This window comes from Aegilops tauschii, chromosome 6, assembly GCF_002575655.3.
Source record: "Aegilops tauschii subsp. strangulata cultivar AL8/78 chromosome 6, Aet v6.0, whole genome shotgun sequence".
NCBI classification, from domain to species: domain Eukaryota; kingdom Viridiplantae; phylum Streptophyta; class Magnoliopsida; order Poales; family Poaceae; genus Aegilops; species Aegilops tauschii.
Genome location: NC_053040.3, coordinates 109,143,598 through 109,156,109, shown reverse-complemented (window position 1 = coordinate 109,156,109; position 12,512 = coordinate 109,143,598).

Genomic DNA, 12,512 nt, shown 5'->3' with positions numbered 1-12,512 from the left:
GACGAAGAAGTCACCGGAGAGGAAGGTGTAGAATCCGGGGACATGCTAGGTGAGGAGACCGGGGAAGATGGTGGTGGCGAATCGACAAGGGGTGGGGAAGCAGAAGGAGTGGAACGAATAGGCACAGGCGCGACGGGGGTGATAGGTGAGTCAGGAAAAATGAGGAAAGAGATATCCTCCACTGAAAAAAAAGAGGAAGATGGGCGTGGGTAGAAAGGACGAGACTCATCAAAAGTCACGTCTCGAGAGATACGCATCCGACGACCGATAGGATCCCAACAACGATAGCCCTTATGCTCATCACTGTAGCCTAAGAAAACACACTCAACAGACTGAGCGGTCAGTTTGGTGCGTTCGCGAGGGGCAAGAAGAACATAGCAAACACAACCAAACAAGCGCATCGAATAATCGGGAGAACGATCAAAAAGACGCTCAAAAGGAACACCACCCTGCAAAGCAGCGGACGGCTGAAGGTTGATGAGATAGGCGGAAGTGGAGATAGCCTCGGCCCAAAAATGAGGCGGAAGAGAGGCGGCGATCATCATAGCACGAGCCGTCTCAAGAAGGTGACGATGCTTGCGCTCAGACACGCCATTCTGAGCATGAGCACCAGGACAAGAGAACTGGGCAAGAGTACCCTGCTCAGCAAGGACACCACGCAACATCTTAGAGATATACTCGCCAGCGGAGTCAGCACGAAAAACACGAATGGGTGAAGAGAACTGAGTATGAACCATGGCAGCAAAACGCTTATAAATAGACAACACCTCACTACGTGAAGTCATGAAATAAAGCCATGTGTAACGAGAAAAATCATCGATGAAAATAATATAGTATTTATGATCACCTTTCGAAGCGAAAGGAGCCGGACCCCATACATCAGAATGGACTAAATCGAAAGGACGCTTAGATACTGACTCACTATGTGAATATGGTAACTGAATCTGCTTGCCAAGACGACAACCCTGACACTCTAAAGAGACATCTCCTGAGACAGACCCCAGAAGACCTCGACGAACTAAAGACGATAACCGAGAACCACACAGATGACCAAGTCGATGATGCCACTGCTTGAAGGAACCAGTAACAGAGGCGACAGCAGCGGAGGGACTGGCGATGGTGGTGGCAGCGGAAGGAACATGAAGCCAGTCCAACTCCCAAAGACCCTGAGAATCACGGCGGCGAGGGCCAGCCCCAACCAGACTGTGCATGCGACGATCCTGGACAGAACAAGAGTCAACGTCAAGGATGACACGACAACCAGAATCAGTAAGTTGACCGGCAGAAAACAGATTCATGGTAAGTCGAGGAACATGAGCAACATCAGGAACAGAATAAGAAGGAGTGGAAAGATGGCCTCTACTAGCAACAGAAAGTGGAGTACCATCAGCAGTGAAGACATGAACAGGAGAATCCAGCGATCGAAGAGAGGACAAAACGGAAGAATGAGAAGACATATGAAAAGAAGCTCCAGAGTCCAGAACCCATGGGGATGTACCTGACTGTGTAGAGGGCGGGTGCTCAGTGCGGGAAGCATCAGTCACAGAACCAGCAGTACCCGTCGAGGAAGAACCTGAAGCCGCGAGCAGACGCTTAAGTCTCAGAATATCTTGCTCAGTCAAAGCAATGGCTGAAGCTGTCGAGGGAGATGACGAAGTCCCTGAGGAGGATGATCGCGCCTTGCGCAGGTGTTTCCGCTTTGTATAGCACTGGGACTCAATATGACCATCATTGTTGCAGTAGTCATAATGTGAACGGGGGCGACCTGAGCCTCCAGAAGGAGTGGGCAAGAGCGGCGGAGCACTCGGGCGAGAATGGGGCGGTGCAACAGGTGGAGTGGAAGAAACCCGAGTAGCGAGCACAGAGGGAACCTCCAGCAAACCAGCACCACGTAAGCGAGTCTCCTCAGCACGAATCTCTGAAAGCGCCTCCATGAGAGAAATACGGCCACGAGCAAACAACTGAGCACGCCGGGGCTCAAACTCCTTACGGAGCCGAGACAGGAACTCGTAGACGCGATGAAACTCCAAGTTGGCCTGGACAGCCTGGCAGCAGGGGCAAGTACGACAACCAGCACTGCGGAGAGAATCAAGCTGGCGCCAGATAGCAGAACTCTGTGCATAAAAGTCATCAACAGTAGAGTCACCCTGCTGAAGAGCATGCTCCTGACGAACCACAGAAAGGTATAAGGCATCACCAGAGGGCTCATAGCGCTGACGAAGACAGGTCCACATCTGATAGACAGTAGGAAGACCCAGAAACTCAGAAGCAAACTGAGGCAGAACACTAGCAGTGAGAACAGCTGCGGCACGAGCATCATCATCAAGCCACTGGGTGTAAACAGACAAAGCACCATGATAAGTCTGGAGAGCCTCCTCATAAGCCAAAACCCTCTCATCATAAGCACGATCAGCAGTCTCATCAGCAAGCTTAGCCGCATCCTTGGCGGCCTGAGTAGCGTCCGTAGGAAGAACCAGTGGAGTCGGCGGAGTAGGGGCCACCGGAGGGACTGGACGTGGCGGACAGCAGACCTCGCCAGAAAGAACACCCCAGAGACGAATGCCACGCATGTGAATGCGCATGAAGCCAGCGAACTCGGTGTAGTTGGTACCATCGAAGATCACCGGACAGCGAGGGACAGCAACATAGCCCAATGCAGCAGACATTTTTTTATAGCAAGGATCCAAAATCAGCAGAAAGCCGGACGAGGACGGCGGCTGGGAGCGGGATCTGGTACGGGAAGCCGGCGAAACCCAGCGAGAAGGGCAGCTGGGGGCGGGATCCGGTGCAACCTCAGACGGGCGGGATCCTGGACAGGACAAGATCGGGAGGAGAGGGAGCGGCCCAGCCCAGCCTGGCGAACCACACGGCGGCCGATCGGGAGGAGAGCAGCGGCGACGGGGACTTCGAGCGGGAGGGAGCCTTCGAGCGGGCGGGAGGGAGCGACGGCGGCTTCGAGCAGGAGAGAGCCTTCCGAGCGGGAGGGAGAAAACACGGCGGCGGCGGGATTGGATCGTAGCACGAGTTGCGCGTGCGAAAAAAGAGACCTAAAGCTCTGATACCATGTTAGGAATAAGCAACTTGTATTCCCATGAGGCCATAGGCCGATATATATACATGTACAGGTGTGGAACATATGTGAGCAATCCTCTTTGTGCCATTTCCAACAATCAGCATATCATCAACATACAACAAGAGAATAATGAAGTCACCCTCGGCGTACCTCTTCATAAAGACACAATGATCAGGTTGTGCTTTATGGTAAACTAGCCCAGTCAAAAAAGACTCAAACTTCTTGTACCACTGCCGAGGAGCTTGCTTCAAGCCATACAACTCTTCTTTAATTTGCAAACTAAGTGCTCCTTGCCTGCAACCATGAATCCCTCTGGCTGCTCCATGTATATCTCCTCCTCTACGTCACCATGTAAGAATGCAGTCTTCACATCAAGTTATTCAATTTCCAAGTCCATGGTGGCAGCCATGCCAAGCACAACTCGGATCGAAGACATCTTGACCACTGGAGAGAATATCTCACTATAATCAATGCCCTTTTTCTGACTGAATCCTTTCACAACCAATCTGGCCTTGTACCTTGGATGTGAGGTGTTTTCTTCAGTCTTCACTCTGTACACCCACTTGTTCTTAAGTGCTTTCTTACCCTTTGGCAGATTCACCAACTCAAAAGTATCATTCTCATACAGGGAAATTCATCTCGTCCTGCATGGCTTCTGACCATTCTTCTTTGTTCTCATCAGACATTGCCTCCTCATAGCATGAGGGCTCACCTGCATCTGTCATCAACACATATTGATGTGGTGGATATTTAGAAGAAGGAATGTGAACTCTTCCACTTCTTCTTTGTTGTTGCACTAGTTGTGAATCAAGTGGATTTTCATTGGCATCATCATTACCAACTCCTCATCATCATCACTTGATGGCTGCTTGCCACTTTGACTTGTACTGCCTTAATCAGTTGCATCTCCACTGTCTTCAGTGTCATCATCTCCCCCATGATTGTCATGCACGAGAGGAGGATGGATTGAATCCATATCAACCTGAGGTGTGCTGGTCATTGGCTTCTCTGGTTTCCCAATATCTTTTATTGTTTCATCTTCAGTGAACACCACATCTCGGCTTCTCACAATCTTTCTATTGGCTGGATCCCACAACTTGTAGCCGAACTCTTCACTTGGTTGGCTGAGGTAGATGCACTGCTTTGTCTTGCTATCAAGCTTGGATCTCTCGTCCCTTGGAACATGTACAAATGCCCTGCAACCAAAAACCTTCAAGTGATTGTATGATACCTCCTTCCCTGACCAAACTCTCTGAGGAATATCACCTGCAAAAGGAACTGAGGAAGATAGGTTAACCACATACATAGCATTCATCAAAGCTTCAGCCCAAAAAGAATTAGGTAAATGAGCATGAGAGAGCATAGCTGTGACCCTCTCTGTGAGTGTCCTGCTCATTCTCTCTGCAAGACCATTGAGCTGAGGTGTCTTTGGTGGACTCTTATCAAGCCTGATGCCAACATTTCTGCAATACCTTTCAAAAGGAACTCTGTATTCACCACCATTGTCTGATCTCACGCACTTCAATTTCCTGCCAGTTTCTCTTTCAACTTTGGCATGGAACTCCTTGAAGGCTTCAAGCGTCTGGTATTTGTGTTTCATCACATACACAAAAACCTTTCTGGAATGGTCATCAATAAAAGTCACAAAGTATAATGCTCCACCATGAGATTTTTTAGTCATGGAGCAAACATCAGTGTGCACAATATCAAGAACATTTTTTGCACGATGTGGAGGGAGTGTACGAAATACAACCCTATGTTGTTTGCCAGCAAAACAATGTGCACATGGTTTCAAGGATATACCTTTCAACTCAGGGAGGTACTCCATGCGAGCAAGAGTGTGCATGCCCTTCTCACTCATATGCCCAAGCCTCTTGTGCCACAATTCAACCGAAATGTCTTTTTCAGCTTACTTCCTCGAGCCACAATTAAAGAGCCTTTGGTGAGCTTCCATTTTCCTTCACCAAAATAACTAGGATGTTTGATATCATCAAGCTTGCCCACTGATAACAAGTGCAGCCTTATGTCAGGAACATGCCTCACATCATCGAGCACCAATCTGCAACCTGTGTTTGTTTCAATGCATATAGAGCCATTGCCAACAATTGCTGACGAACCACTATTTCCCATCCTCACTTGGCCAGTAACACCACTAGTGTAAGATGTGAAATACTCCTTTTGTGATGTGATGTGGAAGGATGCACCTGAATCCACAACCCAACTCATGGCATCATCACGAACAGAACTATAGCAATCTTCATCTTCAATGACTAGATAGTCCTCATCTGTTGCAGTCATGGCTGAACTGCTCTTAGCCTTTTGCTCGGTTTTCTTTGTAAGTTTCCCCTCTGCAAGCTCTCTCTTGTACTTCCTGCACTCGCTCTTTATGTGTCCCGGATTGCCACAATGAAAGCAAGTAATATCTTTTCTCTGTTTTGACTTTGATCTCCCCCTGGATTTGCTTTTGCCTTGCTGAAATCTTGTATTGCTGCGTCCACGGTTCTCATTCTTCCCAGGGGTTTCAGCCACATACGCATCAGAAGAAGAGGCATCACCCTTTTCCTTCTTTCTGGCTTCTTCATTCAGCATACAGTTCTTCATCATCTCCAAAGTCAGCTTCCCATCCGGAGCTGAATTGCTAAGTGACACAACAAGCGTGTTCCAACTATCAGGCATGGAACTCAGCAGCAACAATGCTTGCACCTCATCTTCAAAGTTGATCTTCATGGCTGAAAGTTGATTTATATGGCATTGAAAGACATTTAAGTGCTCAATCACAGTTGTGCCATCTCGGTACTCAAGCTTTGCAAGTCTTCTGATCACCGAGGCCTTGTTCATTGATGTCTTCCTCTCATACATAGACTCCAACTTCTGCCACATCTCGTAAGCATTTATGTCATTTGCAACATGATGGAAAATATTGTGGTTGATGTACAACCGAATCATACCTACTGCCTTTCTGTGCAACACTCTCCATTCTTCTTCCGTGACACCGGTGGGTATCTTGTCTTTCACAATTGGCTCATACAAATCCTTGCAATAAAGGATGTCTTCCATCATGGGCTTCCATAATGAGTAATTGGAGGAATCAAGTTTTATCATGCCACTTGTAGTAGCGCTTTCTTCCAAAGCCATTGTGAGCAGCACTTTCAACAACAATCAAGCAACTGGGATTTACAACCTTCTAAGCAATCAAAGCTCTGATGCCACTCTGTTGGGAATTAGCACACAAATGCACTTGTGGTTATCTGAAAACTGCAGCGAAAACAAGTAATCTCAGCACCACATCATGTTCTAACTCAAGGACCGTTGCTTAGCACGGAAGGAAACATATGCAGCAGCATATATGGGGACAGAAAATGTTACTCAGCAGGCAAGACACTCCTCAGCCAAGTGTCTTGTGGTAGGAGTATGTTTGTGGATAGCATCAAGCATCAACAAAGAGACACCAGATTTTTACGTGCAAAACCCCTCAACTTGAGGAAAAAACCACGGGCTGAAGCCACCCAAATCCTCTTCCACTATTATCAAATGTGGGATACAATAAGTTCTTCTCTAGACAGCACTAGAGGATCTCATACATCAAGGTTTCTGAATCTTGGATGAACACAACAAGATTTCGGGCTCAAGATCTAGGGATTGGAGCAATCTCACCAAAGATGGTGGAACCGAAGCTTGAAGGAGGCAAGGTAGTGGATCTGGACCATCACAACCTTAGGGAGGAGCTCCCTTTGCTTCTTCCTTCAATCTTCCTTCTTCCCTTGCTCTCTTGGTTTTCTCTCTTCTTCTCTCTTGGAGGATGAACTGATTTTCGTCACTCTTGGTGGTGGCTGCTGGATGGAGGGCAAAGCATCCCCATCCATTCATGTGCAAAGTCCAAAATGACCCTAGGTCATAACCCTAATGGGTAGTGGGCTTCTGCACCTCTTTGGGCTGCCTAAAAGGCCTCAAATGGTCATCTCCTCACAGCCCACATGAGGAGGATATCCCAACAGAGAGCTGCTCAGATCTCATTGGAGAAGAAGAAGCCGGTGGCTGAAACTGCTCGGTGTATTTTGAGGAAAATTGGGCGAAAACCTGCACAAAGGCACACCACACCTAGCTAAACTAGGTCTAAAGTACCACAAGATATACAAGAATGACAAAAGGCCCGAGAACACAACACAAACAGAAAGCACATCACCGACGAACGCGGCGCCATCATACATCATCAGTTGCGCTCATGACTCGACGATTTTGACTACTCCACGACATCCTCAAAGAGCATTCCAGTCTGTCGCATCGGTCGTGCCTGCCACAAGCATGTTCGATGACCTCGTTGACGCCGAAGAGAGAAGGCATATCTGAAGAGAAGCGGACAAGGGCTCTCTCTTTAGAATTCCAATCGGGATCCGAGGGCACAGAGGCCAGAAAGAGATTTCAGGGAGATCCGACCTTGCCGATTGGTGAAGGATCTAGGCTGCAAGTTGTAGGCATGCCTCCTCCCAAGATTATGATTCCTCCTCAATGGCCGAAGGTCAGGGCATGCAAGCCATCCAACTTGAGCAGGTAGGCCTCCTCCACTAACTTGGGACATTATCATAAGTGTTTTTAGTCACACAGGTACTATGATCGCAGGTCCTCTAGGCTCACAGGAAAAAAGGCTAGCAGGCCGCCTGCCTCACCAGGCTCTGACTCCCCCCGTGATCCTTCTGCTATGTCACGTGACGACCTCTGTTGTGGAACCAGCAGATGAAGCCGTTGGTGGAGTCGTGAAAAAACCCATGCAAGCATTGGAGTCGGTAGGCCCGCACATGTCTCCATGCCATGCCAATGCTGAGCCGAGGAAGGGTTCGGCCACCCTTAAAGGCGAGGGTGTGGTCCCGCAAGGCATTGCCCTGATGCGTGATGTCGGCCCACATACCATGGGGCCGAAGAATGTAGAAGTCCCTGCCACTGAGACTGTCGCTCCGCCTCACCGATGAGGCTACGAGGTCGGAATGAAACTGATGCTCGGCATAAGCGAGAAGCCGCCATGGTGGGTTCATCCTCGAGAAGCTCTACTCGGTTCCTGAGAAGGAGCAGGGTGGGACCAGATGTATCAGAGGACATGAGGTCTGCATTGTGTGAGTGCCACATCCATGCCCAGACCGTATCCCGATCTCTACGGAAGCTGGGAGGAGCTATTCAACCTGGCATGCACGTAAACTTCTCCTTGCTTATGCAGAGTTTTACGCGTTTATGCAAATGATTGCCGCTCGCATGTGATGCGGAGTTAGTAGTGCCCGAGCCTTAAGCACGGTCTATTAAAGACCTGGTTTAAGGATTTGCCATGTGCTTTTGCATGTTTTCTTTGTCCAAAGTTCTGCCTGTAGTAGCCCCCAGGACTCAGGTTGGTTGTATAACCGGTTTCAGTTTGAATAGATAATCATCGTGCAGCACCTGGAATCATGAACGGATCGTGGGTTGAATTGTTGGTTGTTTGTTTTTGTTTCCTGGACCTTGCAAGCCATGATTCATGAAAAAGGGCAACTTGAGGTAGAGGCGGTGGAGCTCCAGCGCCTGTTGTCCGAGGAGAAGATCAAGAACGCTAGCCTTAGGGAATCATTGGCCAATTACATCCTTCCGAAGTCACGCTTGTATTCTCCATCGTGTCCAGGGCTAATGAAGCTCTATCGCTATATTTGAACTAGCGGAGAAGCAATGCTACCACACGCGATAGCGGTTAGGTGAGGCTCAGATGGAACTAAATGAACTGCGTGGCTGAGCCATCGGATTAGAACAAATGGACGGATCACATTTACTTCAGGGTACTGTAAAAGTGCTCGTTTATGATATCTCATAGCGAGGTGCGGCTGATGACTGTGATCAGGTTTGCGTTTGAAGTAATGGTGCAATTTCCGGCTTTAAAAAAAATGGTGCAATTTCCAGGCTGCCATGAACTCACCATAAGCAATTTTTCGGTAATGAGGGTAGCGTGTCTGACAGGGGGACAGAACATCATTGACGTAATACGTCGGGTGTTGAACCGTTTAGCTTGCATGGTGACGGATATGTATAGTAGCATGGGTGGCAGATATGCATAGTATCATGGGTTTCGCCGCCATGACGACGCTAACTTGCGCGGTGACGAATATGTATAGTAGCATAGGTTCCACCTCTGCTGGTGAAGTCAGTATTGGGTTAGACTGCATGAGGTGCTTAAGGTCTTCGAATGTTGCCTTTGTCTCGTCACTTGAGTAGAATTTCCTGTTCTTCCGAAGGAGTCTATAGAGAGGGGTTGCTTTTTCCCCGAGCCGAGAGATGAACTGGCTTAGGGCTGAATTCATCCCGCGAGCTTCTGGACTTCGCGTACGGTCTCTGGTGGCTCGAGCTCGACGATGGCTTTGATCTTCTCCAAGTTAGCTTCTATGTCGTGCTAACAGGTGATGAAGCTGAGGAGCTACCTGAGGGGAACCCGGAGACACACTTTTCAGGGTTGAGCTTCATGCTGACGCGACGTAGGTTCGTGAATATTTGCTCGTGGTCAGATAGTAGGTTGGCTTTGTTCTGCGTTTTGATGAGGACGTCATCCACGTATGCTTCCACATTGATGCCAATTTGGTCGTGGAGGCACTTCTACATCTTGCGTTGATATGTTGCACCTGCGTTCTTAAGCCCGAAAGGCATCGTGAGTAGCAAAATGGCCCAAAAGGTGTAATGAGAGATGTTTTCTCTTGATTTGGTTCCTTCATCCGAATCTGGCGGTAGCCAGAGTAGGCATCTAGAAAGCAGAGCCGCTCGCAGCTCCTGAAGGAGTCGATCACTTGATCGATGCGTGGCAGCGGGAACGGATCTTCCAAGAAGGCTTTGTTGAGGTAGGTGTAGAGCTCCTGAAGGAGTCGATCACTTGATCGATGCGGGGCAGCCGGAACGGATCTTCAGGCAGGCTATGTTGAGGTCGGTGTAGTCAACACACATACACCATGAGTTGTTATTTTTCCTGACCATCACTAGGTTGGCCATCCATTCGGGGTGGGCGACCTCTCTGATGAAACCGACAACTAGGAGTCGGGTGATCTCTTCTCCGATTGTGTGGTGTTTCTCTGTGGCAAAGCGTTAGAAGGTCTGCTTTTACCAGCCTCGCATCCTTGCGGACGTCTAGGATGTGTTCAATGATGCGTGCGGGAATGTCGGGCATATCAGCGGGCCTCCAAGCAAAGATATTACGGTTGTCTTTTAGGAATTGTATGAGCGCGGCCTCCTGTTCCGGGCTCAAAGCTGCTCCTATAATTGTTGTCTTGAGGGGTCCTCAGGATGCATTTGGAACTTTTTCTTTCAGGAGCTGGAAGGCCACACCAGGTTTAGGCTTCCTGGGTAAGGAGACAATAGCCGGGCCGACTGTTCTGCTGAGGCTAGGGCGGCCTCCGCGCATTCCAAGGTGGCGACCTTCGCTTCTAGTGCTCTTTCGGCGCTGTCGTGCACTGTGATGGTGCCATTCGGGCTCAACAACTTTAGTTGTAGGTAGGCGTAAGATGGTAGTTCCATGAACGCCAGGTATGCTTGCCTGCCTAGGATAGCACTATAGTCGCTCCGGAACATGGAGACATCAAAGCACAATATTTCGGAGCAAAAGTTGTCCTCCCCGAATACGATCTCGAGGGAGATTTGCCCCAGCTACTGTACTTTCTTTCCTGGGACGAGGCCACGGAAACCGATAGGTGAGGGGCATAGATGGGATTTAGACATCCCCATCTTTGCCAATGTGTCGGAGAAGATGACACTGATTCCGCTACCACCATCCGTAAGGACTTTGAGGAGGCGGAAGCCACCGACAATTAGATCTAGCACCATGGCGAATTTCCCTGCATGAGGGATGTAGTATGGGTGATCGGTGCGGTCGAAGGTGATGCTGGAGTCGAACCTCTCCAGGTACTCAGTGCGAGCCGGTGCAGTTGTGTAGACTGCTCGCCACGAGAGCTTCTCGGTTCGTCGTGTGTTGGCAGCCCGGAAGATCATGTTCACCCCTTGCAATCGGGCGGGCTTGTAGGTTGAAGATCAAGCCGTTCCGAGTTTTGCCGAGATCAGCGTTGCCTCGCGTGCCAATAGTGATGGCGGGACACAGAGGCATACGACATCGTTGTACTAATCAAGGTGGAGCTCGAGGCTTCCGAAGCACAAGGTCTAGACGAGGAAGGGCGGCATCTCAATGTACTGTCGTCCCGCCCCATCGGCGGGGAACTTGAGCGAGCCGAATACGAAAGTTTGTTTTGGCGTAAAATGCCAGGCATGAGCAGAGATCTGATCTGCATTCGGTCTTCGGCCGGCGCAACCCCTACCTCGCATGCCAACTGACGGTACCGAAAACCATCAGTAGCCTCGATAGGGTGGAGAGCGTAGCCGGAAGTACCATAGGGGATCGTACATGGGGAGTTCACCTAGGTTCGAGCCCTAATTGTTGAGGTAACACCCTACTCCTACTTTGATTTAATTGATGATGGAAAATGCCTCGCGTGAGGGGGTTACAAGTATAGGGTGTTTGTACCTACCGAGACGATGATAATGATGTCGATGCCCTGAGCTATCCCTTGGTTTTGCCTTATAAAGGAGGACGAGGCCTCGGGTTACAAGTGTCCTAAACCGACCTAGGGGGCTCCTCAGCCAAGACACCAGACTTTCCTCGGGAGGGCTCCGCGTGTCGGTTAGAGGCCTGCAGAACCCTCACAACCCACTAGCCCCCAATGCCAGACCATGATCCGGCTTGCCTCCCGACGGGCCACTCCAGGTATTAGCGCACCGTCAAAAACCACCCTATTTTGGTCAAGAAAGGGTAAATTAAACAGCTTTAAAAACTGAATGGTGTGTTCTAACTAGTGTTAAGGTATGTTTGGAACTTTGGATTGCGACCAAAGTGTACCCTACAATTTGTTTTGCCATGATCAACATGTTGGTCTTTGTTGGATGGGAACCAACTTTATTGCATTTTCTAGTCAATGTTGGCCAATCGATTGGCAAGTAAAACCTCAACCCAAATTCTGGCTAGCAAACTTTTTGATACGACAAAGGCACAAACCAAACAGACCTTTTGACCCACACTAGTTTTCAAAGAGGAGGAACTGTTTACACAGTTTGCACATTAAAAGGCACGCAAAAAACAGAATGGTGATCCCGCAAGCAGGAAAAAATACTTCAGTTCCATAGTAAAAAAAAGAAGAAAAAGAAGAGAAGAGTTCATATCCATGGGAAAGACACGGCAATGTGAAATATAACAGGAAAAGTGCCATTTGTCAAGAAGAATTTGTGTCTGGCAGATACATGTATAATCAAACATAACTATGAAAAGGAGCAGCTTTAGCAACAAAACTGTGTATGTTCAGAAATCAAAATGGAGAAACATGCCAACAATATTCTTCTGCAGACTGCATCTGAGGCCAAATTAGTCGCCAGAAAAGAATTACCTAGCATGAGAGGTTGACGGTGC